At 45.6% G+C, this 27,221-nt stretch overlaps 1 protein-coding gene and 1 long non-coding RNA gene across 5 annotated transcripts in view; one reads left to right on the forward strand and one right to left on the reverse strand.

Moving 5' to 3' along the window:
* Nucleotides 1–27,221, forward strand: part of LOC122220530 (palmitoyltransferase ZDHHC14) — a 533,561-nt gene that overhangs the window by 184,040 nt on the left and 322,300 nt on the right. The window lies entirely within an intron of this gene.
* LOC122220531 lies at nucleotides 5,350–14,043 on the reverse strand. Of its 2 annotated transcripts, XR_006202921.1 has the most exons (5): nucleotides 13,760–14,043; nucleotides 13,528–13,616; nucleotides 10,954–11,000; nucleotides 9,851–9,999; nucleotides 5,350–6,869 (listed from the first exon to the last, which is right to left on the reverse strand). It is a non-coding gene; the product is annotated as an uncharacterized LOC122220531 (long non-coding RNA). The 2 variants fall into 2 exon arrangements; XR_006202920.1 differs by having other exon boundaries at nucleotides 13,528–14,043.

The raw sequence follows: 27,221 nt of genomic DNA on the forward strand, positions 1-27,221 counted from the left end.
GTCCACAGTCGTGAGCGTGCAGGGCATGGGGAAGAAGGGAGGCGAGAATGGCTTTTCAGGAAAAGTCACCGGAGGAGGTTAATCAGAAGAGTGGGCAGGCTCTTTGTCCCTGGAAGTGGGAGCCATTTTCTTATTACAAGTGTAGAGTAGCATGAAAGGCCTCTCAGGAATAAAAGGAGACAAAGCACTGGGGGAGGAGAGAGGAAGTGGACCAGGGCGAGGAGGCGTGGCGGGCCGGGGTTGGGAGGAGAGGGAGGAGAGGCTGAGCAGGTGCAGGTCAGGGAAAGGATTAGCGGCCCGTGGAGCGGGAGGGATTTAGAGAATGTGCTGTGGTCAAAGAAGCAATAGGGGCTCTCTGAAGATTTCTTGAGAAAAGCTTTTTTTTTTTTTTTTTTTTTAACAGTCTAGGGCACCATCCGTCATTCTGCTTCATAAAACATCTGCATGTTTTGAGTGTTTTGTGGCTGGAGTCTACACTGGGGATCCAACTTAACAGAGAGCCACTTGCCAAATAACGTACTCTTAGGGTCTCTGCTTATCCCTTACGTGTCGTCGACACCCCTGTGTCATTTGTGTGCTTGCATACTCTGTGAGATCAATGGGGTCTGTGATATCAATGAAACTACGCCCAAATAATCACCCTCCGAAGCTTTGTCATAATCAAACCAACTCACTGCTGGCTCTCCAAGTGACCGTTCTCCCTCCTCCTTTAGAATTCAATGCTATAGAGTAGGGATTTGCAGCCAGTTTTGGGAATGGGTGTGCTCTGTCTTCCTTCCCATCTGTGCCCTGGAAAACTCAAGACTAAGTTATGGGAGACAGAGCAGCTGTTATTTTGTGTTTCTCGTGGACGAGTTCTGAGGTTAAGAATCGTCGCCTAAGAATATGAGTAGACTAATATCGGCCATGTAGTCCAGAGTCGGAGATGGGCATTAGGACTCGTTGCAGCCAGCACTAAGCAGGTAGAAGGTACAAGTGAAGAAGCCAGTAAAGGCTCTACTGGGGAGAATGGTGGGGCCCTCCGGTGAGCGCTTTTCCTGCCATCACGTTTGGTAAGGAAACAACTCCTCATAGTTTTCATTTACCCAAATTCACCTTCCGAGGCCCCTGAAGGAAAATTTTAACTGACACAGATGGGCAGAAATGAAGACCATTTATTTGGAAATGGTAGATTAAAACACATCTAGGAGAAAACAGAAGTACAGCTGGATGAGTCATATGACATACCATCAAAAATTTGGAGTGTGCACTTTAAGAAACTCTCTTTATTTTCTGTGAAGGATGGAAACTTGAAGTCCAAGGGTCCTTGAGTATGTGATGGCTGGGCTGCTTCTCATACTCAAGAGAAAGCAATAGAGTAGCAATGGACAAAAATCTCCCTGTGGCTCTCACACAACTAAAAGTAACACAGTGAAAGCAATACTGAGCAGCACACCCCCAGAAAGGTAATGCAAGCACTGTGTGTCAGTGTAAATTTTCTAGTAGTGACATTTAAAAAAAATGAAAAGGAACAGGTAAAATTGATTTTAATAATGTATATGATTTAGCCCAGTGTGTCTAAAATATCATCGTTTAACATGTATTCCACATTAAGAAGGACTAATGAGATATTTTACATTCTTTTTGTTTTTGGTGTTGAATCTTGCCAGTGTTGAATCTTACTTTGCACTTAGGGGACATTCAGTGCGGACTCCTCCTTGCATCTCAAATGCTCAGGAGACACGTGTATCTAGGGGCTGGCATAGTGGATGGCACAGGTTTAAAGACAAAGAATTGGACCTAAGTAGTTATTAGAATCTCTCAGAATTATTGGTATGGTTTCATCTTGCTTTGGATCACTTCAGAGAAAAGCGTGGGAGAACGGCATTTAACTCCATCATTTTTGGAAAGACTTCATACATTCATTCATTTTTCATGTATTCAACATATCCTTGAGTGCTTGTTCAGTACCAACCACTGTAATAATGCAAATTATACTCTTAACAGATTTCTTTCTGTTTCTATTGATGTAATTGTAAAGCTATAAACAGTGGGATCCTCTGGAATACCCAAACAGAATCATGTTTGGTTTTAATGATATTAATGTTTTTAATACGGTCACATTCCATGCTATTGATTAGGCCACTGGTTCTTAAACCTGAACATACACCGAGATGATCTGAAAGGTCTGTTCAAACAGATGTCTGGGCACCGCCCCCTCCAGAGTTTCCAAGTCAGGGGTCTGGGGTGGAGCCCGCTAAATTTGCATTTTTGACAAGCTCCCAGGAGTTGCTGATGATGCTGGTCTGGAGGCCACACTTTGAGAACCACTGGATCAGAGGTACAGTTTCTCCTTTAAGATTCACCTTTTTTTAAAAAAATTTTTTTTAATGTTTCTTTATTTTTGAGACAGAGAGAGACACAGCATGAGCAGGGAAGGGGCAGAGAGAGAGGGAGACACAGATTGTGAAGCAGGCTTCAGGCTCTGAGCTGTCAGCACAGAGGCCGACACGGGGCTCAAACTCACGAACTATGAGATCATGACCTGAGCCGAAGTCGGACGCTTAACCGACTGAGCCACCCAGGCGCCCCTAAGATCCTTCACCTTTTATGTATCCCACACACCGGAAGGTAGAGCTGAGCATTTCTGGAAAGTTGAACAACCTCAAGATTCAGGCGTCTCAGAAAGATTAGTTGGGGAATGAGTAGATGTCTTTCTTGCAGTCTATTTTCTAAGATATAGATGTTGTGACCCAAACGAGAGCTTTGAGAAGAACCCCCAGGACTGAATGATCTGGTGTGCACTCATCTAAGCGAAGCTTCTGTGTGGATACTTTGGGGACCAGCATCACAGATTGTGCCCCAGCTAGCCCCCTCTGCATGGGTCCTCATGGGTAGCTCTCTTTTAACCCTTGCCACCTATTTCCAAAGCTCACATGTGGGCTGGGGTGGGGGTGAGGCTCTGAGAAGAGTATCCCAGGGTTACTAAAGCCTCTGAGCACCACATACTCACCAAAAGAACATTGCAGACGTTACTTCCTATACCTCACGGGAGAAGTGAGCCTTTTGCCTCCTATCAAAGGATTGCTGATACCCGCTGGGGTTGCCGTCTGTCTCCACAATGTAGGACGGCCCTCCTCATGTGCGTTTGTCCAGGGCGGCTCCAGAGCCAAAACTTCTAGCTGGAGGGCACGCGGGGGCATGTATTTTATAAGATGTAAATCTTCCATACTCACTCAGGTATAACGGATCCGTCTGGGAGGGTGAGAGCTGGGCCATGCCAAGCGTCAGTGAGACCAGAACTTTTGGACTGGATCTGGCAACATTCCTGTGTCACGCGGTTGATACAAATTTTGAAAGCACCCAGAGAAAAGGCCCACTCCGAATGGTGGCCTCTGATTCTTAATGAGTTTCTTTTTCTATGTAACTTCACCATGGTTCAGGCCTACCTTACTGAACTCAGAATGTCGCCTGAGCCTTGTCTAGAAGGACAGCACATACTCCCGCGCCAAGTCAGAGACCTTTTATGTAATTATTATTACAAGTTCCACCCAAAATGTGTGTAGTTCTCTGTAATAGATTGGAATGCTAGGCTTTTCACGCCAGCAGGTGAAGCATGGGCACTTGGGATGGGGCTGCTGTCTGATCTCCACTGCGATGCTGGTCAGCACTCCGCACAGAGCAGTTTATTAAGAGTCACACATGGATGCCTTGTGGCTGTCGCCTACGTTTCCTCAGCTTCCTCACTCAGGCAGGAGTGGTCAGGGGCTTATAAACCCCCATCCAGTTATGGGTGCTGCCACTGGAGGCGCCATTGGGAGGGATGGTCTTTTCTTCCTACTATTTATCTAGTTACCATCTTTGCAGGAAAGACATGTGACAGACTAGGGAAAAGATGCCAGGTGTTGTGTTCAACTTGACACCAATTTTGTTTTCTTTTAATATTTTTTAACGTTTATTCATTTTCGAGAGACAGAGTGTGAGTCGGGGAGGGGCAGAGAGAGAGAGAGAGAGGGAGACACAGAATCCGAAGGAGGCTCCAGGCTCTGAGCTGTCAGCACAAAGCCTGATGCGGGGCTCAAACTCATGGACTGCAAGATCATGACCTGAGCCGGAGTTGGACGCTTAACCGATTGAGTCACCCAGGCGCCCCTGGACACCAATTTTAGATCACTGACACGCCTTCCTCACTGTCACTTGCATTCTAGATAAAAGACATAGTTTCTCTTAATTTGGATGACCAGATTTTGCTGTTCTTACATGATATTAATCCCATGAATACCAACCGAAAGGTCAAGTTCCTAGAAAAGAACACAGACATGAAGCCAGACATGAACAGGTTGCCTGTGCACTGTGTCTGATGTTGATGGCAGTGGGGGGTGGGGAGTGTTTGCGTGACTCCCCCAGACCCTCCTGTCGTTGGACAGACTTTTGCTTGGTAACTGCAGACTTCTGTATTTTTCTCTCAACCAGCACAGGATATTTCAAACATTTATGTGCCTATTTTTCATCTTGTGATGACATATCCCAGACATTTGATGAAAAATATTCCTGGCTGGCTGTTTAGTTAGAAAATTAATCATTATCAATTAATCAATCTATTTTCAGCACAGCACTGTTTTAAGTGCTGTGGATGAATCTGAAGAAATCTAGCCGGAGGCTGGCATGCACAAGTGAAACCACTGAAGACTTTTTTTTAAACAACAGAAATTTATTTTTTCACAGTTCTGTAAGCTAGCAGCCCAAGATCTAGGTGTTTCCAGGTTGGGTTTCTCCTTGTCTTGTCTCCTTGCCTCGCAGATGGCCAAGAAGGCTGTTGTTGTTGTTGTTGTTAAACAGGAACATCAATAAGGATAGGTAACTGTAATACAGGGTTTAAGGCTGTACCGTCGACAATTTGGGCCAGAGAATTATTTGTGGGGTGGAGGTGGGGGCTGTGCTGTGTTTGCAGGATGTTTAGCAGCATCCCTTTCCTTAACCCACTAGATGCTACTCCCCATGTTTACTACCCCTCTACCCCAATAAAATTGTCTCCTGACAATGCCAAATGTCCTCCGGGGGAGTGGCAGAAATCACCTGGGTGGAGAGCCACTGATGTAATGTAACCTGAATTTATGAGGATGGAGGGAACCACGAGCCTAGGAGAAAATCAAGAGAGATTTTTCTGGGGAAAACAAGTCTGAGCTGGATTTCAAAAGACAGGAGGACACAAATTGCCAGAGGAGATGGTGAATGGAGGGGCAGAGGGTAGGAGAAGCCGGGGGGGGGGGGTGTTATTTCAGAAACTGATGACTGAAAAGAGAAATAGAGAGACAGGAGCCACCTTCCTTTAACTGGCATGGGTGGTGTGCATGGAGGAGGGATAATTAATGAATTCGGTCAGCAGCAGGTAACGCCTGCTCAGGACAGTTTTCAACAGGCCAGAAAACAGAACCAGGGGAGAGTGAGAATGGCTAAAACATGTTTAGCACATACAATAGCCCAGGCACTGTTTCTGTGCATTCCACACACTCATTCCCTTCTCTGCAATAGTACCTCTCAGGTGCTACTGTTATTCCCATTTTACAACTGGAGAAACTGAGTCTTGAAGAGGCCGGTAACTTCCCAAAGTCTCTCAACTAGTAAATAGCAGAGCCACGATTTAATCTCTGCCTGGTCGCTGAGCCCCTGCACTTACCTACGGCGCTGGGGCACAGGTTAGTTGAGGCAGGGCCGGGTGATGGAGTTCTCCGGTGGTCAAGCAAGGTTTGAAAGGAATAAAAAAAATTTGCCCGAGTTTACAGAGACATCAGGAATTTGCATGAAGGGTCAAATAGATGCTCAGATTTCAAAGGAAAGCTACAGATGAGGAGCCCAAGCAGAGAGGTCAGTTCCGTTGGCCCCAAGAATGGGGACAGTGGGTGCCAGGCTGATAATGGAGCAGGGTTTTTGAGCAAGAGGTCTTCGGGCAGGCCTGGGCTTGGCGAAGGGTGTTGGGAGGAGAAGGCTGCCCTCAGGGGAACGGGGGTGGGTCCAGGTGGGCTGCAGCCAGCAAGAGGCGGGGTTGCCAGAAGGAAAGTTGAGGGGTGGGAGGCTCAAGTTGGAGACGAGGCTGGTCTGTGTCAAGGAATTAGGTGTGGAGGGACTGTGGCAAGAGAGATGTGAGGTAGAGCCACACAGAAAGGTGGCCTGGACCCTGACTGTGCTACTCACGGCCGTGATCTGGGCTGACTACTCAGCCCTCTGGCCTTGGGGTCCCCTTGTCTGGAACAGGGACAGTATAATGCTGCCTGTCCTGCGGGTGCAGGACAGAGCCAAATGAGATGCTATACGTGTGGGGCCTGGTGTCACTTTGTGCACACCGTAGCAGTGTGCACAGAACTTCTCCAGTGGCGAGCAAGTAGGTCGGTTGGAGAGGGGGAGGGTGGAGCCAGATATACTTGGGGAGGCTGTGGCAGTTACGGAGGCAAGGGGTGAGGGGTGGACTAGGGTTCTGGGAGAGAACCATGGGGCTGTTAGAACTCACAGGGGCTGTTCTGATAGGAAACAAAAGAAACTTGGCTTATGTTAGGATTTTAGTCTCCAATGTATCATTCGATACGTAAGGGTCTTTATGTAAATGGACAGAAATGGAGTGGTCGGGGCTGAAGAGTCAATTTTCACATTTGATGGAGGCCCGCGGTTAGATGTGCGGCCAGTACGGTGATAGGTTGAAGAATGAGAAAAAAGCAAAATGTTCTTCTGGGGACGGGGCTTTGGTTGTTCTTATTTAGAATTTAGCTCTAAAAATAACTTCAGCATCAAGGCACTTAAAGGGTTTGTGGTATACAGTCTTGTGAGCTGGGCCCATCTCTGCAGACTTCCTGATTTCATTCCCATACCACTGAGGAAAGCAAGAACGATAGATGGCTCTGAAAGCAAATAGAATGAAAAGGAAATGAAGATCCTTACCAGCGTTGAGGCCTCATGCTGTGTACATCCGGGCAGAGTCCTGGGCCCGGCCCTTCCCACCGCCACCCTAATAAATAATGTATGGAGATTTTCCGGCAATGTCCAATGGATGTTTTGGACTGCCTAAACCAGCACCATATATACCGTGAGCTACAAATGCAAGCACATCAATGTAAATTTTCTAGAAGTAGCGACTTTATAGCAGTAAAAAGAAACAGGTGAAATTGACTCTTATAATTTTGATGTCACCCAATTCTTCAACGTATTCTCATTTGAAAATGTAATCAATATTTAGAGACTCTTGAGGTATTTTATATTCTCCTTTTTGTGCTAAATCTTCCAAATCTGTTTTGTATTTTACGCTTGCAAAAAAATCCCAATTCAGACCAGCCACATTTTGAGCACTTAAGAGCTACAAGTGGAGGTGGCCACCATATTGGACAGCAGGGGTCTAAACTCCCCAAGTGCAATGCCGCCATTGCAGAAAAAGCCTGGCAATTACTCTGGGCTCGGTGACATCTGTGTCACTCCCATTCCCATGAGACTGATGCATAGTGTGCAAGAACGCAAGTTTGTGGTTCATTCTGTACCTCAGCTAGTTTGCATTACCGGAGGGAAACTGTTTAAGAGACATCCATCATCCAGAGAGCCCCAGATGGGCCATTTAGTGACAAGAGCAGCCCATCCAGAGGGCTCCCATCCAGCCGTTACCAATTCCAGAGGAAAACAAAACTAATACCTTTGGTGCTCAAATGGAATCCAAGTTTGTGGGAAGGAGGAATTTCTAATATAAGAAAGGCAACAGCCCATCAATAAAGAAAGATTGGATCCAGGCTAAAGCAATGAAAGACTCAGAATTGTGTTTTTGGTTTTATTTCTTCTGTCTAAGGTCCTCATTTCAGGTCATTATGACTCCATTTTTTCTGCTTGGCAGTGCACAGAGTGATTCTGGGGAGTCATTACTAAAATAAAAATTATTGATATGGCATTTTGCAAAAATCACCAAGTGAACTTTTATATAAAACAATATAGCAGAGTTCAAATAATGTGGAAGGGACATTTCTTTGCTGGAGGCTCCTTTTCTTTCTTGGACAAACATAGACCAGGGTGAAAACATCTGGAAATGTGACCTTCGGGGAGGGCCGCCCAGCGCCCATTCCCTGGATGCTGGATTTCCCCTCCAACTTTTAAGAGAAATGTAAGTGGACACTTCTGATTCCAATCATACTTCAGAATTATTACAGCTCAAAACACACAGTGTGATAGATTGAGAGGTTTTTCAGGCTTCCCATTGAGCTCTCCTGAGATAAAAGCAGTTAACAACCACTATTCTGTGATGATAAATGGTTGTTGGTTTTCTTTCTTCAATATTTTAATAACTATTTGCATGTTTTGGCAATGATGGACACGGAGAGTCTGATGGTGATTACAGAAGCAGATTGCAGAGGTGATTCACCGGACGCAGTTGGCCATCAGAGGCAACGCCATCTCTCAGTGACAGGCGGGTTCCAGCCCAGGCACCTGGCTTCCTGGCGGCCTTTTAAAGCAGGTGTTCTGATAGCCGTCAGTGCAGGGCGGCTGATGTGACAGAAGTTGGCTGCCTTCCCCTCTGATGCTCTTTTCTCCAAGACAGCTCAGCTCCCCGGCAAGTGCACTGAAAAACCCCACTCCAGAATCAGCACTTGCCTCTTTCTGTAGATGTGACTGCCCGTGGAATTCAGAGCTGCTTTGGGAGCCGTTCCGTGGCTGTGCTGGCGGAAGGAATCTGACAAAGCAGGATTCTACAAAACCTGTAGAATCTGACAAATCCCTCTGCCACCTCAGAAGGAACCTGTTTGGAAGGAAATGGTGCTCATGTTTCATGGACGCTTCCTAATTTCTCAGTGAAGTACTACTCAATTTATTTCACTCTTCTGTCTTTCTTCATCTCAAGCTCCAGGTTGCCATGAACATTATTTTGTAGTAGACCGGTTATTAATGTTTTGCCCAGAAAAGAGTCTGGGAGAAAAATTTCAAAGACCTTGAATTTGTAGAAGGAGCATTAAGAGCTGTCTTTCCACTTTGTATCAAGTTTTAGAAATTAATGTAAGAAGCAAAATAACGAAATGGTGGAAGGAATCCAATATGAAAGGAAATCATTCATACAGGCTCGAGGAGCAAAGTTTAAACCTTACTTGAAAATAAATATGAAGATGTTCATTGCAGAGTTTCTTATAATCGTGTAAAATATTAGGAGTAATTTCAATATATGATAGTACCAAAATGGATGAATGAACAATTGTGTACTTCTATAATTAATGTTAGGAAGGAAGTCATTAAAAACACTGATTTCAAAAACATGTAATGACTTATGAAAATGAACTTGATACAGCATTGAATGAAAATATGCAAAATGCAAAAATGTATGTAAATTATAATCTTAATATATGCATCAGTTTAGAAAAATGACTTGAAAGAAACAGAGGTTTCTCTTTGTGGTTAGACTAACAAGTGGTTTTAACTTTTCTCTTTGTATATTCTGATATTCCTCATTTCCTATGATGATCACATATCCGTTTTATAATCAGAAAAAAAGCAGTAGGGGCGCCTGGGTGGCTCAGTCAGTTGGACATCTGACTTCTGCTCAGGTCATGATCTCCCGGTTTGTGGGTTCGAGCCCTGAGTCGGGCTCTGTGCCGACGGCTCAGAGTCTGGAGCCTGCTTCGGGTTCTGTGTCTCCCTCTCTCTCTCAGCCCCTCCCCTACTCATGCTATCTCTCTCTCTCTCTCTCTCTCTCTCTCTCTCTCAAAAATAAACATTAAAAAATTTTAAAAAGAGCAGTAAATATCATTATATACACTCTAATAGATATCCTCACAACAAACATTTATTTTAGCAAGCAATATTACTTGCCAGTTGCGTAGACTTGGCAAATCCATCCCCTGGGCCTTCATTTCCTCACCTGGATAATGGGATCCAGCGACCCTGTCTGACACACACGAGTGTGATGAGGTACGGATGCATTAACCTGCAGAAACTGGAAGCAGCCGACCACGTATACAGGCAGGACGTGTGACACTGCATTGGATGCTGTGTCTACTAGTAGATCGGCTAGAACACAAGAAATTGAACAAGCCTCATTGACGTGGTTAGAATCGGAGCGCGTAAGAAACTACCACTGAAAAGTGGCCAGCCCAGGTCCCCACGGCAGGAAGGCGTTTTAGGGGAGCCCGGGTCCTCAGCGGTTGGATGTGTTAGCTGGCCCCGTGTGAGGACCGTGTGCACCGGGACACCGCTTTAGAGTTGTTACTGACAGTGGCTCTTGCAGCTACCCTGTGACATTTACTCAGAACAACGTGCCCGTGAATGGGAGAAGCGTGGATGCCGTGGATGGATGGGGGCAGGGAGGGCACACAGTTCCGAAGGATTTATTGCGGTGCCAGGGTTAGCCTAAGCTCAGGGTTTCCGTCGTCAGTGCAGATGAGAATCCCCGTGGGGGGTTTAAATTTTTACATGATACTTTTTTTTTTAATACCATGTGTGTATTACTTTTCCATTATAAAATGTATTCATAGCGGTGCCTGGGTGGCTCAGTCGGTCGAGCGTCCGACTTCGGCTCAGGTCATGATCTCGCAGTTTGTGAGTTCGAGCCCCGCATCGGGCTTTGTGCTGAGAGCTCAAAGACAGAGCCTGGAGCCTGCTTCAGATTCTCTCTCTCTCTCTGCCCCTACCCCACTCACGCTCTGTCTCTCTCTCCTTCAGAAATAAATATTTAAAAAATTATATATATAAAAAAAAGAAAAATGTATTTATACACGTCAGAGACTTCTGGAGATTCTGACTCAGCAGTTGAGTTCCCCGCTGGACGCATGCAAGTCTGAAAGTCCCAAATGTAAGGCCCACGATCCTACAGTAGCATAAACATGGAGGATGCAGGTGACAAAGCGGCCGCCCTCGGTTGATAATCCAAGGGACACAAACCCCACCCACGAGGCTGGCACAGAGCGGGTGCTCTGACACGTAGCCTTCGAGCTGTTGAGTTGAATGGAGAAGTTAAACACGTACAGTGTAGAGGTTCTTGGAGTCTTTTCTTCTCTTAGCATCTGAGGGTTCTGTGGGGGTAAGTGAGAAACGGGTGTTCACATGTAGCAAAGAAAATAATGTTGCTTCCTCAGCTCAGAAAGCTTCTTGCAGGGAAGTGGGGGTGGGGGGGAAGGTTCAGTTTGAAGAGGTCCCTGGGCCGTGCGGTGGTGGGCCTGCTACTGGGACCCTAGAGCCTGAAGCGTGCGGCTGAATGCCACATGAGAGCATGTGACTCCACGACTGATCACGAAACCCCCATGTCTGGGCAGTGAGGGAAGGAAGCAGGGTCTGGGACCCTCTAAGCGTGAGAACCGTGAGAAGGGCCAGCAGGGCTCCCAACGAGAAAGACCGGAAGCTCTTCGAGGAGGCGCCCTGCCCTTGTTCACTCTGTGCAGGTTTCCTGTCAGTGGCTCTGGTAGGGAGATGGCAGGGGCCGCGGCTCCCCACGCAGCGTCTCTAGGGAGATGTGGGGGGGGGGGGGGTTCCCCGGAGAGAGTTTGCGGAAGCTGTGTCCCTGACATAGTGGGCGGGAGGAGGAGTCCTTGAGTCACCATCTGTCACCCTGACATCTGCAGACCCCTTGTCATTAAAATGCAGATCCTCAGGCCCCAACCTAAACCCACAGATAGCGACTCTAGGAAGTAGGGCCTGGCAGTGTGCTTCTAACACCTTCCCCCAAGGTGATCCTTTTACACAGAAAGACTTGAGACTTGCTGCCTTTAAATGTCACCAAATGCATATGGAGCATTTGCAGGTATAGACAGCACCATGATGGTTTGACAAGTTCCTCAGAGAACAGAGGTGGAGTCAGCTGGGAAGCGGTCAGGGGAGAAGCCTATCCTTTATCCCCTCCTCCCTTCCCAGCTCCCTCCATGCACCCACTCTGCCATTCAGGGCAAAGACCAGGAAGCCCCCAGGAGCTCTTTGTTAATGCAGGACGCTTCCCAGGAGGTAAAAAGGAGTGAAGCAGAGCAGCCCAATGCTGGGACCGCTCAGAAGGGCAGATCAGTGGTGTCAGGGCCTGTTCCTGCTCCAGAAGGACCTGTTGAGTGTCTCCCAGGTGCCATCCCTGGGCTGGACCCCAGGATCTAGGAGAATAGGGCAGAGTCCTTGCCCCGGCTATAAGCCTAGAGTCTGGAGGAAGCTGACCTGGGACCTGAATGGGGGAACTCCATGCTTCCCAGGGAACAACATGGCAGCAGCCAGAAGTGCTTCCTGGGAAAGTCCTGCCCCAGCTCCCAGCCTCCAAGCTAGAGTTGGAGCCGGGGCAGGTCTGGGTGGCATGAGGTCACCCAGAAGGGGCTGGTTTCTGCACTGCTCTGCTCTGTGTATGGTGGGGGGGGGGAGGGGGGGTTCCCTCCCCCAACCCCCCAGCAGAATCTCTTCTGTCTGAAGGGAGAGCATTCGCCCTTCTTGTCTTGCTTCCAGTACCTGGTTCCTGGAAGATGCTTATGAGAGAGACAGATCCCCCAGACAGATGTCCAGATGGGGCATCTCCATTTATCAGCACTACGTGTGCCCAGAACAAATTGGGTCATTTCTTTCCTTCACATACAAAAACACGGGTGGGGGTTGACCCGCCTCCGGCCAGCAGAAGCAGGCTGATGGACACTGTCCAGGTCTGAGTGCTAATAAGGACTCGGAGGTTCAGGCCACACATTGCTGTCATCCAGACCCTCAGGGAAGGATGTGGGCAACAGGTGGGGGGAATGTTTCAAAAACAAGCAGCTAAGGGCCTCTGAAGGCCACACTTGTAGATTAGCCCAGGTTGTGGGCTGCATTGCAGTGCTGAGACTTCTAGAAGCACACTGCCGGGCCCTATTTCCTAGAGTCGCTATCTGTGGGTTTTGATTGGGGCCTGAGGATCTGCATTTTAATGACAAGGGGTCTGCAGATGTCAGGGTGACAGATGGTGACTCAAGGACTCCTCCTCCCGCCCACTATGTCAGGGACACAGCTTCCAAACGTGAAACGTGAGATACTTTGGTGGGTCGAACAGGGCCATTCTGAGCAGCTCTGTTGGGTGGAACCCATTAGTCTGCAGGGCCAATAAGAGAAAGGATGTCAGGGAATATCAGCTATCTAAGAGTATCAGGGTCCTTGCGCAGAGGAAACTGGGCTAGAAACTCAAGGAATTTCTCAGTCATATTTCTTTTTTTTTTTTTTTAATGTTTTTAAATGCTTGTTTATTATTGACAGACAGAGACAGAGCATGAGCATGGGAGGGGCAGAGAGAGAGGGAGACACAGAATCGGAAGCAGGTTCCAGGCTCTGAGCTGTTAACACAGAGCCTGACACGGGGCTCGAACCCACAAACTGCAAGATCGTGACCTGACCTGAAGTCGGGCGCTTTACCGACTGAGCCACCCATGTGCCCGTCTCAGTCATGTTTCTTCCAAGTTAATTGACAAAAGAATTGAGAAACTCCTACCCGGCTGACAAGATAATTTCGTTAAAAAATCAAACATATTCTTTACAGTTAAAACTGTTCTTTTGGGGTGGTCTTAGTTGACATCTACTGACTGTCACATGATGGGGGTGTGTCGAGGACTTTACCTGGATAACCAGAAGCAAAAGGCACGAAAGACTCGGATTTCTAATCCACTTTTACGCCAACCAAGCTTGGGACCTGAGCAAGCCGCTTTCTTTGCCAGAAGGGGGGAAAAAACATAATCACATTCAGAAGTATCAATATGTCTACGTGGCTAGAGAGAGAATTGTAGGCACGCTGTCTTTTATATTGTGCGCACATGGTTTTCAAAAATATGTAGACGTTGGTGACCGTTACCTGCTAATCTCAAGAATCGGAAACTCAGTTTTCTTCTCCTGTTGACTATCATTACAAGTCGCGTTGTGAGCACTGGAAGGAACAAAAGAGAAATGGAATCGTTTTGTTTTTGTCAAAATCTAGACCATGCTGCTATTGGTCACAAGGTGCTTGCTGTGACATCATTTGTTTGGATTCTGTGCCACCCTTCCTTACACATTCTTATTCACAGCACTCACAGTGCTTTATTAAAGTACCAGTGAGCATTAGTAAGGGCAGACAAAATCACTTCTGCTCACCTTACAAGCAAGTTTAGATGAAACTCATTCTTGCCTGATTTGCCGTAGTCTTGGCCTTTTTTCGGACCTGGCACCAGAGAACTCACAGGGCTGGGACTTCGAGGGCTGCTGGGGGCCCATTAAGGCAAGCGTGGACCCCTAGGGCTGAGATGCTAGAGACACACTGGGGTGGTCTTCCATGCTGCTTTTGTTAGGAAGAAACACGTCCTCGGTGGTACGAGGAGGTACGAGTCGAAAGCAGGCGTATTTGAATTATTTCATTTAATCGCTATAAGCAGAAAAGGGTCGTTATTGGTTTATTGACGTTATTGACGTTATTGGTTTAAAGGACGATTGGTTAACAGGTATTTATTAAGTACTTGCCTGCAGTGGGCCTTCAACCCATTTGCCATCTGCTTGTGGGACTAAAGCGAAAATACAAGAAAGAGTTCGTAAAAAACATAGGCACATTTTTCCGTGTCACTCAGACTGAGTCACACGTATGATGAAGAGCACAAAGCCAAGGGGAGTCAGAAAGCTGAGGGGCGTGAGCCTATATAGAATCCTATACCCAGAAACAGTCAGGAGCCTCATGGCTCATCTCTCCAGCCCCCTGTTATACAGATCTGGGGAGCCCAGCAAAGTTAAATTACTTGGCAATGCCAGTGTGGACAACATAACTCTGTCTCCTCACTGCCAGGAAAATTCTCCATTCCCCTTGCCTTCTCATGGCACAAAATCTGGACAACATGGTGGCAGACGAAAGGATGCGGTGCCCAGTAGCATGAAAGGCACTGTTCCTAGACGTAAATGTTACGCCGAGATAATCTGCGTTAAGTGAGCTAATTGTGTGACTTGGCCGCAGCTAGCATCGTGTGCGGCCGGAGAGCCGGGAGGAGGATTGCAATTCCAGGAGCTACAAGTGGACCTGAGGAGTCAAGCAAACTCCTTCTATCGTTTCAGGAATGACAAAAGAATCTAAAAAACGTCGAATATACAGCCAGTCTTGAGGGGAGGTAGAGAGGAAATCTTTCTAAAATTATTGATGAATGTCACCTCTGCTCAAAACCTTTTATTGTCTGTTCCTCCTGTGCAAAATGTAAGTTGCCTGAGAACAGAGCTCTTTGTATATTTTGTTCATTGTTTTATCCTCAGTGCCTAGAAAGTTCCTCGTGCATAGTAAATGCTCAACAGTCACTAGGTGAAAATAAAATAAAATAAAATAATTGCTGAAATCTATTAATTTAAAAGTATTTTTTGAAGCAGCAGAGATATTTCCATTGATACCTAAGCTTGTGAATTATAGGGAGCCCAGACCATCTCACCCCTTTTTGCAAATGTTTTATGCCTCTTCCAAGATGTTCTAAAAGTAACATATTTTGTTCATTGCAAAGCAATATACAGTAAAACCTGGTTTGCAAGCATAATTCATTCTGGAAAAATGCTTACAATCCAAAGTACTTGTATATCAGAGTGAATTTCCCCATAAGAAATAATGGAAACTCAGATGATTTTTTTCCACAACCCAAAAATGTTCATATAAAAATGATTACAATACTGTAATATAATACAACATAATAAAGAAAATACAAAATATAAAGAAAAATGAACAAATTAACCTGCACTTACCTTTGAAAACCTTTGTGGCTGGTGTGAGGGAGAAAAGAGAGAGGAGGGTTATTGTGTAGGACGACTTTTACTATCACTAACGGAATCACTGCTATCTATTGGCTCATGGAATCTTTTTCTGCACAGGGACCATTGATACGCTTGCACAGAGATTGACTACAGTACAGTGTTAATAAACTCTTGTCATATACTGTATTTAACATAACTGGAAATAAGGCAGCAGAGAAAAGGGGTCTATCTATATCTGCAGGCAGCCTGACCTAGAATGAAGCAAAGCCTTTCTAAGCTTACTCTTATATGGAAAAGCAAAGACTGCCCATAGGTGCTTGGAAGTGACCAAAAAATACACTAGCACCAGTTGTGGGCACCTTCCAATGTTCTGAAAAATCACTGATTTCAGCCAAACACCATGGCCTGAGACCGAGCATCCGAGCATGGGAGACAATCACCCACAATCCCACAGCAAAAGAGAGAGAAAGAGAAGAGCCATTGGCTCAGTTGTGATCATGTGATGCTCAGCATCACGTACTATTCGTATTGCAAGACATGGCTTGTTTATTAAGTCAAAACTTATTAGAAATGTTTGCTGGTCTTGCAGAACAAGTTACTGGAAACCCAAGGTTTTACTTGCGTATTGATTATAGAAACCCTGAGAAGCATAAAGAACTTATTTAATTCTTTATTTTTTAAACTAATTAATTTAGTTTAAAATTTAGTTTTAAATTAAGTTTTTTAAAACTAATTAATTAACCCTACCAATCAGAGATATCCATGGTTAACATTTTGATGTAGCCTTTCAGTACTTTTTCTCTGTGTAATGTATTTTTACACAAATATGGGCTCACATCGTACATTACTATTTTGAAAACAGATTTTTCCCTGCTCTATACTATGAACCATTCCACTCCATCTTTAATAGGCATATGGTTGTCCCATTATATGATCATATAGCACAATCCATTTAACCAATTCCCTTTTATTGACATTTCAGTTTTTAATACTAAAAAACAGTGTCACAATCAACATTCGTGAATATTTCCCGAGGTCAGATGTCTAAAGATGCTCTTGGTTGGCAAAGGAAATATGGGCTGTTAATGTTTTGAGACATATGACCGCTTGTTCCTCAAAAGGTTACATTAATTTATATTCTCACCAATAGTACAGGAACATGGCTCTTCTCCATGCTCTCACCAAGACTAAATAATTATCACTCAAAATTAACCTTTGACTTTGCTTGAAATTAGGGGCAGCAAATCACAAACTTTTTCAATATATTTACTGACCTATTTCTCCCTTTGTATGTGAGTTGCCTGTTCATCTCTTATACCATTTTCTTATTGGAATACCTGTCTTTTTCTTAATCATTTATAAGAGCTCTTTAAGATATTACTCTTTGTTATGGTGACATATGTTTCTATTTTATCACTTGCATTTTATGGAGTTTTTGACATATAGGTTTTCAAATTTTTGTGTAGTCAGAATTACCCATCTTTTCGTTATGTATGCTGCCTTGTCATATATGTATAGAAAGGGCTTCCATACCCCTCAGACTCTTAAGTTTATGTACATTTTTCTAGTTCTTCTATGTTTTACATTTATGTATTTTCATATAAGACGAGATATGGCTCTAACTTTTGGGTTTTTTCCTTCTAGATGGTTACCTGTTTATCCCAATTCCATTTATTAAATAACTCTTGCTTTCTCCATTAATTTGAAAAGCCGTATTCATCAAATACTGAATCTTCTAGAATTTGCATCTATTTGAGAATGTTCTATTCTGTATCAATGTTTACTTTTTTTCCTGGGATGATTATTTCCCCTCATCTTTTTTTTTTTTTTTTTTTTTTTTTTTTACTTTTGCAAATATTCTCACCTGTTTATTCTTCCAAATGAAGCTTAGAATCATTTTTTCCAGTTTGTCAAAATTTCCCCAAATCACATTGGAATTTTTATTGGCACTGGAATAGATGCATGATGTAATCTGAGAACTGACATATTTAAAATACAGAATCTTGCATTCCAGGATGTGGAATGCTCCTCTGTGCTTTTTCAAAATCTCCTTAAAGTCTCTATGTTGTTTTATAGGGTTCTGCATTTGAAACCTATCAACCATTTTTTTTGGGGGGTTAGGTTTATTCCTAGAGTTTTGTGATTACTTTTTCTGAAGTAAATGGGATTTTATCCCTTTATAGTTACCAACTGGTTATTGCTAATATTATTTATATATAAATAATAGATATATCTACCCACGTATAGATTTATACTAGTGATCTTATTGGAGATTCTTATTAATTTTGCCAATCAGTATTGATTAGAGGCAAAAGAGAAAACAGTATAGTACCACCATAGGTGGGCATGTTTTCCGTTAAAGTATATAGTACATTTCTTTTTTTTTTTTTAATTTTTTTTTTAACATTTATTTATTTTTGAGACAGAGAGAGACAGAGCATGAACGGGGGAGGGACAGAGAGAGGGAGACACAGAATCTGAAACAGGCTCCAGGCTCTGAGCCATCAGCCCAGAGCCCGACACGGGGCTCGAATTCACGGACCATGAGATCGTGACCTGAGCTGAAGTCGGACGCTCAACCGACTGAGCCACCCAGGCGCCCCTATAGTGCATTTCTAAGTAGCGTTCTCTCATGCTACAGTGGCATCCTTAATTCTCTTTTTCTTGGTGCTAAAGATAAAATCGTATTACTGTACAGAATGAGATCTAAGCTGCTCCTTGCTAATGCGCTCATATTAGTGCTATTCAAACCCCAATAAAAGCATGCCAGGTTTTCCTAGGGATAATGAGGAAGTGCAGCCCTGCCCTTGCATGGTGTCCCGTGCCCCCCTTTTTACCTCGTTCTCACCTACCTGTCACATAAAACTGCAAACGCTGACAACCCAGACTGAGCTCTATCACTGTACAGTGTTTCGTAGTTACGCAGAAGCTCTGTCCCGTCGAGTAGAAACACACACAAGTATTTCTACCTTTGGCCTTCAATTAAAAGACTGATACTCATTTATGCAGCACAGCAAGTGTGTGTGTGTGTGTGTGTGTGTGTGTGTGTGTGTGTGCGCGCGTGCGCTCAGAGAACTTAGACAAAAATCTGAGAAATTAAAACCTGGCAAGGACAAAGTGACCTTTATTCCTTTTACATTTAAGGGCAAGGCTTTGGCATCTGTGCAGGAAAAAAAAAAGCATGCAAAAAATAAGATAGTCATTAATTTTCATTTTGCTATAATGTTTTGGATTAACTCAGTTAAACTAAAAAGGTCATAGCTACTAAGCACTTTCTTTTTCTTGTGTCTTTAATTGCATTAATTAGTGATACAGATATAGATATAGATATACGGCCCCAGAGGATCTGGGCAGGCCCCCAAAAGAGAAGTTTTGATAGCTATGAACATCATAGCATCTGACACTTCAAGGTCCTTCAATGAATCACAATGCCCCTGAACTATGGGTGCTCAAATTATCATAGTTTAAATGTGGAGAAACCGAGGCCTGTTTTCTCCACCAGATAAAAAAATCACACTCCTCACCAATGCCACATCCTATGCTCCGATTTTCTGGAGCATGTGCTTCAGAACTATTTTTAGGAATATTTGGGCTTATACTCATGGAATTACTTCTGCAACAGGACGAAGATCGATGTTTACCACTCCGTGGTCACACTTACATTTCACACTCACAGCCATCTCCTTAACTCGATGAGAGCATACGGATGTGGACAGGATCTCTCCTTTAACAGGGCCTTACTTACCTAAAATTGGCTTCCACTCCAGGCTGTAGCTGTTGTCTTTCACGATATTTTTCAAACTGTCCCCTGGAACCAGAGCATGAAACAAGCAGGGCCCATCCATGTAAACCAGAGTCACTTCATTCTTATCTGTTTGGGATATTCCAGTTCTTTGAAGATTGTCTTCAAACAAAAAGTTACACTGCTGGGGCGCCTGGGTGGCTCAGTCGGATGAGAGACCGACTTCGGCTCAGGTCATGATCTCGCGGTCTGTGAGTTCGAGCCCCGCGTCAGGCTCTGTGCTGACAGTCCAGAGCCTGGAGCCTGCTTCGGATTCTGTGTCTCCCCCCACCTCTCTCTCTGCCCCTCTCCCACTTGTACTCTGTCTCTCTCTCTCTCTCAAAAATAAATAAACATTAAAATTTTTTTTAAAAAGTTACACTGTTATAAATACAAGAAAAATGGGCGGTTTGAAAACTTGGCCTGGCCATTTCATCAGACCGACTTTCCATTTTCCATCACTAAAGAGATAACATCAGCTCTTTGAGTAACATTGGCATCTTTATAAATGGCACACATCTCTCTCTCCAGCATCCCAGGCCAGCTGCTGAGATTCTCCAGCCAGTGATATAAAAACTCATGCTGAGGGTTTAGCTCTTATCTGTGTCGTGTTTGCTATGGATCCCAGGCCTCACCATCAGATATAGATAGGGAGCTTTTCTAGAAGTACTGATTGTTAGACCCTACCCTGTGGGCCTGAGAATCTTCAGAAGTAAGGAATCTCTGCATTTTAAAAGCCTCCCAAGTAAGCAAACCTTCACAGGTGATGGTTGTCAGAGTACCTAACCTGCGAGCAGGGACTCCACTGGGCTTTTGTCCTGCTTGCTAACAAGGGTTTGCATCTCGGCAATGCTTCTCCAACTGTCACGTGCATCTGAACCACCTGGGATTATTCCTTTCCGATGAGCTTCCCAGCGATGCTGGTACTGCTGGTCCACAGAACACACTTTGAGTAGCAAGGCCCCAGGCTAAGATTTCTCATCCTTGGCACTTACTGATATCTTGGGCTGGGTAAGTCTTTGCTGTGGGGGCTCTCCTGTGCATTATGGGATGTTTAGCAGCATCTGTGGGCTTAACTTATTCCCTCCTGCCACCTCCAGACATTTTGGACTCAGCCAGATTTTTCCTGGGGCCCCAAATCACCCCCGTTTGAGAATCACTGCCCTAGATGACCTCGATCATCAGCCCCATTTAAGATCTGTTATTAAATGTGATTTGTTTGTACTCGTAAAGATCCATACTCTGGGCTTATCTGCCCTTCCTAGAGGGTAGGCCACGAAAGGACAGAGGGCTTAGCTTATTCACCACTGTATCCAGGGCCCCTAGAAGACTGCTCAGCACGTGGTAGGTGCCTAATAGATATCTGAAAAGAATGAATGAATGAATGAATGAATGAATGAATGAATGAAGCTAGTACTGAGTAGCACAGGAACCTCTTTCTCTGAGGTTTCCTTTTTCTCCTCTCTGTTAAGCAGACAAAGGTTGCCTTGCCCAATTCTCTACAAATATTTCATTGTGTTTTTCTCAGTTCTTGGTTAAAAGCCTTAAGTGGTAGGGTTCTCATGTGGCTTAGGAGTACCTGTTCAGGTTCTCATCTGACAAATGCTTTCTCCTTCACCAAGTTTTCTCCGAAAGGAGGTCCATCCTATGAGCCCTTTGATGACCAAATCCAGAGTAAGCCTAAAGCCTTTGTGGTCTCTATGTAAAATTACCTCCTGTGACCAAACCCAGCTGCACATGCAGGAGAGGCAAGGTCAAGGCTGAGCCACTTTGTGAAGCATGGGTTTATTGTCTCCAATGCACCATTTCCCCCTTTCTTAGCCTGCCACTACCCCTGCCCTTTAATTGTTCCCACCACTTAAGATGCCAGTGAGGGGCTTAGGGAAGACCTGTGAGTGGGAACCATGCACATGCATCACCCCGTCAGATCCCCATCCCCAGGAGTCTGTAGTAGTTCCCCCACCACTGCCCTCTCCATCCCTGCAGGAAGGTTCCCTCTCCAGGACTCTGCCTCCTTCCATGATTCTACCCATTTGAGGGCAAGCCAGCGGACACACTGTGCCTAGCCCCGGGCCTTTCCATCTCTCTGCACGCAGTCCGGGCATTGGAGTGTGGTGGCTTCATCCCTTCGCCCGCCGCCCATCCTGGCTGAGCTTTGTTTCCAGTGTTCTCTGTCCAGCCCCGAGAGAGTGCGGTTCCTTCCTGCTCCACCCCAGCATCCACTCCGAGCACAGTCACAGCCGTGTCCCCTTTGTCCAGAGGAAACCCCGATTGCCCCACCAGGCAATCCTTCTACACCAGCATGTTCCGTGCTAGGGGACCACAGGACGCTCCTTTTCCCACAGGATGGGAGTATGCTTGGAAGGTATGAGGACCAAGTTCATTGGGGAAACCCTGGGTTTTCTTTGCACTTTTTTATTCCTTAGCCTCTTTGCTGTGCCGATGCACCAGTCCCCCAGAGGGACTCCAGTGTTGGGGTTTTCCGGATGTGTTTAAAGCAGACTACACGACTCAGTGACACTGTGCCCTCCTTCTGCCTCTCCAGTGCTCCTTGTTTCTAAATGTGGGAGTGGCTTGGGGCTCAGCCCTTGGCCCTGCACCTCCTGATGACTTCAGAAGCCAGGGGACATTTAACTCCAGCCTAGGCCCTTCCTCTCAGGTCCTGCTCTGTATGTGCATAGGCCTGCAAGATATTTCCTCACACTCAGTACCAGCAGGCAATCTCCTCCCTCCCCTCCTTCCCTCGCTGCACCTTCACAAGTGCTGCCGTCTGCTTCAGGACGCTGCCACAGTGCCCCCCCTTGCACCATCCAGAGCCCGAGACTCATCCCGGACACCCACCTGTCTCTCATTTACCACATCCGCTAATAACTGATGTTACCATTTTCACGTTTCTAGAATGTGTCTACTTCTCTCCATCGCCACAGCCACCACCCTATTTTGAGCTACCATCATCTCTGGCTCGTATTCCAAATCCCTGCTAACTGGCCGTCTTGCTTCCCTCTGTCCCCAGCCCACCTCTGGGACGCTGAGGATGAACACCAACATCCCCAACATGACTCCAGGGCTCTGTGTGATCTAGTCCCTGCCGTCTTCCTCTCTGACCGTCTCCCATTCTCTGTGTTCTGGTCACACTAACCTGCCTGCAGTTCTTGAATGTACCATCTGCTTCCTGTCCTGGGGCCAGGACACAAGTCACTCCCTCTGTCTGAAATGCCTCGCTCCTCACTCCCAGCGTGCATGCACGCTTACGCACGCGTGCACAGGCGCTGCCTAAGGAAGCCCTGCTCCATCCTCTCTCAGATCCTGGTTCCAATGCTCTTTCTTCTGGGAAGGATCCTCACACCAAGAGGAGTTCCCTGCTTCTCTGACTCGAAAGAACACGATGCGCAATGACGCATTTAGTTGTGTGTTTACTTACTTAATATCTGTCTCCTCCACTAGGCTGTAAACGCCCTGAAGGCAGGAGCCAGGTGTGTGTTGTCCATCAGAGTGCCTACCACACTCGGAGACGTTGGATTAGTGAGTGAAGGGACCGGGAAAGACGAGCTGGGCCCCGAAAGCCTTATGTCTTCCGTTGCTAGTAGGACTCCTTCCATCCCACGTGGGGCCCACGCCTGCCTGTGGCTTCCCCACGTCTGCTTTTCTTCTTCTCCTGCTCCTGGCCCCTGTCCTTCCTCCGGTCCTCTTTGACATGTGCCCCTCTAAGCAGAGGGCCCTCCCCTGTCTGCCCGTCCGCGTGGCTCAGGATTGAAACCACATGCACGAGCCTCACCTCAGGCATCAGTTTTAGCCCTCGAAGACAAACGTGTAAGACAAACTGACAGAGCAAAGCGTTCAGCTGGTGGGAGAGGGCTGGGGAATCTCACCCCTTCATGAGCCTTCAAATGCACATTTGTATATAAGCATTTATGGAGGCAAAGCTGCTGCCATCCAATATATTGGTGAGAAAAGATTCACATTTTACCCTCAAGTGGAAACCTAACCAATGTCTGTGGACAGATCAGAATTTGCTCTCCCTTTCACCCCTAACAGTTTAATAGTTGAGTTGTCTCAGATTTCATCATCTTAATATTTTCCTATGGGCTTGGAAGTTTACAGACTGTTAGCCAAGAGCCTGTGTTGATTGGCTCTCAGCCATTTTCCGTCCTGAGAGGTAACCATTTCGAGGTTGGGTAGTCTGTGTCCCAAATGCTGCAAAGCACCAATGACACGAGCCTTATGAAATTTCAGATGCATTTGAACTTACGGCTGTCCTCCAGCCACGCAGTGGACAGGGTCGTGAAGATCTGAGTATAAAGCAAATCTCACTTCCCCTACGACTTGCATCCTAGTGCAGTGTGTCCTCATCCTAGTCAAACATTCGTTAGCAGAGGTTCCTCCCTCTCGGGAAGACACTGTTAGTGGTGACTCATCATGAAACTTCAATGCACCAGGGAATCCCACTGTTCCAAATCCTTTTGGAAAAGGAAAAGCACCTTAATGTACATCTTTCGTAAGTCCGGATATTTCCCTTTGCATTTTAAGAAAGCAGAGTTCACTCGCTTTATGTGGTAAAGGTCAGCGGTTTTAAAGGTTCAACAGTTTTCTCCCTGAATTTGGAGCAGGAATCAATAAGACAGTAGACAAGTGGGTCGCTCAGGCTATGAGTGCCCTATTTATTATTCCTTCAAGAAAAGAGCAAGACTTCGGAGAGTGGCTTTGAAAGAGGCATGCGCGAACAAACAACTTACTAAAGGCTCTGGTAAGCCCAGGACTTCTCTCTGAGTGAAAAACTTAGTCAACAGGCAGTTGTGTGTCTCTACATTCACACTGCACGGCCCCTCCCCGACTCCCCAGATCCCCTCATTCTTTGCTGACTGTGAGGTTCATGCCAGATGGAGACTCTGTTACTCTTTCTGCCTCCACCCCAACAGCTACCAACAATTTGCAAGGAGGGCGAGTTTTATAAAGAAAAAGACCATTTCAAGCTCTTAAGTTTGCTTTCAGAATGCTCGTATATAAAAATGTCCTTAAGAAATACTGACTCATATAAACTTGCAGTACTGTTAGAGGTTTCCCCCCACACACACACACAAATTCTAGTGTTCTTTAACCGTTAGATATTGCAGACTTCAATTATCCTTTTTCGGCGTCTGTACTTAAACCACAAAGAGCAGTTCTCCGAAGCGGAGGGCACAATTGTTGCCAACGACGAAGACCAAAACCAAAAAAACAGAGTAATTGAGGATTAGAACAGGAACACCACCTTCCGTGCCCTGTGACGTGGGCCACGGGTGTACGTCATCTCCAGGGACGAGGAACGGATTTTATGACCAGCCATTGGCGTCAGTCTGCACGTTGAGGAGAAACTTTCTTTGTGCTCAGGTGGGTATTTGAAGCCCTGGGTTTCAAGGCCCAGTCATTCACATCTACCCTGGATGCAGGCATGCCCGAAGCTGCTGGCTGGGGTGGCTGTTGAATTTATTATGTGAAAGAAACAGCCACTTTGGGGTGCCCTGAGGTATTCAGCTGCCCGTGTTGCCCGGCCCTCTCTGGGGGCACATACGCAGACTAGCTGTGTGAGATGGGTCACTGGGCCAGCAGTGGCCGTGGACACGTTTAAGAAGAGTAACAGCCTCAGGAAGATCTTGAGAGAGGCGTTCCCAGGGAGGGAAGTGTCACTGGCTCAGAGGACAAAGGACAGTGGCCTCTGGCTGACGCACGGGTGTGGAGGACGCCAGTCCTGTGCGTCCAGGCATCCTTCGTCCCCACCTGTCGGGACTACTGGCCTTCCGTTCAGCATGCACCTCTTGAAGGCCTGCTGTGTGCCAGAACCTCTGCTGGACAGTGGGAACATGAAAGAGGGAAGGCATGGTCCCTGAGCTGCAGCAGCCCCTGGGGGAAGACACAAAAGCAGATCCTTGCCATGGCTGCACTAGCGAGGTCCCAGGTCTTCCCTCCAGCCTGTGAACATCACCAGCAGAGAACAAGTCTCCCCCTGCTCCCAGCACAGGACTGGTACCTGAAAGCACAGCATGGTCTAGTGATTGAAAATAATATACATATAAACGAATCATATGGTGAGAGTCCAAAGGAGGAAACAGCTCAGCTTACAAAGCGTTTCTGCAAGAGAAGCTTGAACTGGTCCTTGAAGACTGAAGGGTATCTACGCAGATAGCATGAAAGGGAGGCCCCAGGGGAGAAGGCTTTGTGCCTGGAAGTACAAAACAGCAGCCTGCTCGGGGGGCACAAGGAGGCCACTGTGCTCTGACCCAGGCTCTGTGTAAGACCGGACGTCAAGAGAAGGGCCAGGTGCATGAAAGACCATGTGTGGCCCATGGGAGGCCCGTGGGAGGGTTTTGTTAGACTTCCATCTAGAAAGCCGGCTCTGAGGGAATGGGATGGCCAGACTGGCCAGGAGACTCCCTGCCCAGCAGACAGCCCAGCAGGACCCCTTGCTGACTTCTCCCCTTGTCTGTGTTTGTTCGTTTATGAGTCCTCTATGGCCTCTGTCACAGTATTTTACTTAAATACAATTGACCCTCAAATAAGACAGGTTCGCACTGCACGGGGTCACTTATATATGCAGGTTTTTCCAATAAATACAGAACAGTACCGTAAATGTATTCTTTCTTCTTTATGATTTTCTTAATAACATTTTCTTTTCTCTAGCTTACTTTAGTATACACAGTATATTATATACAGTAAGAAAATATTGTATACAGTATTATATATACTGTACATTATATAATGTATATAATTATATATGCAGTATATATAATACTGTGTGCTATATACAGTATATAGAGAGTATAATGTACTATATTATATACAGTAAGAATACTGTATATAATGAATATAATATACAAAATATGTCTTAATCAACTTAATGTGATTGGTAAGGCTTCTGGTCAATAATAGGCTAATGGTAGTTATGTTTTGGGGGGCGTCAAAAGTTATACTTGGATTTTCAACTGTGTAAGGGGTCAGCCCCCCAACCCCAACATCGTTCAAGGGTGAACCATAGGTTCTAAATACCAGCTGACTTTTTTTTTTTCAGTTATGTGGATCTTCAGTCACTTCAGTCACTTCAATGGCACAGTTGGGTCCTGAATCTAGGTCTTCCGATTCTTCAGTTTCTTTGACATGAAAAGTTCTCCAGATGTTTAGTCAAAGAGTTTTCAGATTTGGCTTAATTCTTAAGCCTCAATTTTTCACGTCTGTTGAATTTAACCTTCACTTCACATTGTATCAAATGTTTAACCTTTCAAAAATGTACTTTGGAACAACAGGATCACGTGCTAGCGGGTACTTTTCCAAGGCCCTGCTACTCAGACTAGGCTATTTTAGTCATTTGAGTGTGGAGAAGATGGTCATCCCTGCATTTTAAGACACTTTCTGTGACAATTCAGTCTTTCGACTTTTCTGATTAAATTAACACAAATACTGCTGATTGGATTATTATTTCCATTTTTTAAATTTTTTTTTAAATGTTAAATATTTATTTTTAAATATAAAAGAGAGAGAGAGGCAGAGAGAGAGGGAGACACAGAATCTGAAGCAGGCTCCAGGCTCTGAGCTGTCAGCACAGAGCCTGAGGCGGGGCTCGAACTCATGAACCGCAAGATCATGACCTGAGCCAAAGTTGGACGTTTAAATGACTGGGCTACTCAGGAGCCCCTGGGTTATTATTTTTACACATGTATCTGGCTTTCTAGTTTTTCTACCCATGTTTTCAAGAGCTAAATGGATACAGTAGATATCATGGCTGATATAAGGCTAGTGAAGCACCAAGTCATAATTA

The sequence above is a fragment of the Panthera leo genome, chromosome B2 (genome assembly GCF_018350215.1).
Source record: "Panthera leo isolate Ple1 chromosome B2, P.leo_Ple1_pat1.1, whole genome shotgun sequence".
NCBI lineage: Eukaryota > Metazoa > Chordata > Mammalia > Carnivora > Felidae > Panthera > Panthera leo.